Source organism: Gavialis gangeticus, unplaced genomic scaffold (genome assembly GCF_001723915.1).
Source record: "Gavialis gangeticus isolate Ggan-Ray unplaced genomic scaffold, GavGan_comp1, whole genome shotgun sequence".
Classification (NCBI taxonomy): domain Eukaryota; kingdom Metazoa; phylum Chordata; order Crocodylia; family Gavialidae; genus Gavialis; species Gavialis gangeticus.
The window spans coordinates 4,397,164-4,397,838 of NW_017729018.1; the positions used below are offsets into that span (position 1 = coordinate 4,397,164).

Here is a 675-nt window from a genome sequence, read left to right on the forward strand (position 1 = left end):
CATGCTCCCGTCCCCAGCACCACTCACTTGCCCGACCGACACCGCTCCGCCTCTTGTCAGTCTCCGCCGCCCTCACAGCCCCCAATATGGCGGCCGCTCCGCTCCCCCCACTGCCCCGGCCCGCCCCCGGCGCGGGGCATCACGGGAGCCCCGCCCCCTGGGCCCGTTCGAATCAATACAGGAAGGAAGGAAGGACGCGTCTGTTGCTGTGGCAACCGCTGCGGCCTGCCCGCGCCGCCCGGCCTGTGCTCGAGTTATGCCGTCATGTTGTGACGAGATGGTGCAATGGGCTGCGCTGAGGTGACTGGCAGGGCCTGGTTCACCACAGCGGGGCAGGGGGTACTGCGCTGCGCCGCGCCGCAGTGGCCCAGGGCATGTCCGATCCCCCCACATCTTGACACATACTGGACTGGAGGGGATGGGGCCGGGCCCCGAGCCCAGGGGCAAAGCTTGCTACAGCCCAGCGGTGGCCCGTAGTCATATGAAGACGCCTCTGGGCAGAGAGGTGTGTGATGACCCAGTATGGTTCACGCAACAGATTTTATTACAAGCTTTCCAATATTTGATCTGATTCTTAAAGCCTCAGCTCCTGCAGTCAAGTGCTTATACGAGACTGTCGGCTTTATTGGTTATAAAAAATAAGCCTCTAATTGCTTTTGTGCAAAGAAAAGTGTG

At 61.2% G+C, this 675-nt stretch overlaps 1 protein-coding gene across 1 annotated transcript in view; it reads right to left on the reverse strand.

The window, feature by feature from the left end:
- FZR1 (fizzy/cell division cycle 20 related 1) overlaps nucleotides 1-48 on the reverse strand; it is a 36,467-nt gene extending 36,419 nt beyond the window's left edge. Inside the window, exon 1 of the mRNA XM_019513274.1 lies at nucleotides 28-48. The gene's annotated coding sequence lies outside the window, so the exon portion shown is untranslated. The remainder of the gene's footprint in view (nucleotides 1-27) is intronic.
- Nucleotides 49-675: the final 627 nt, after the last annotated feature.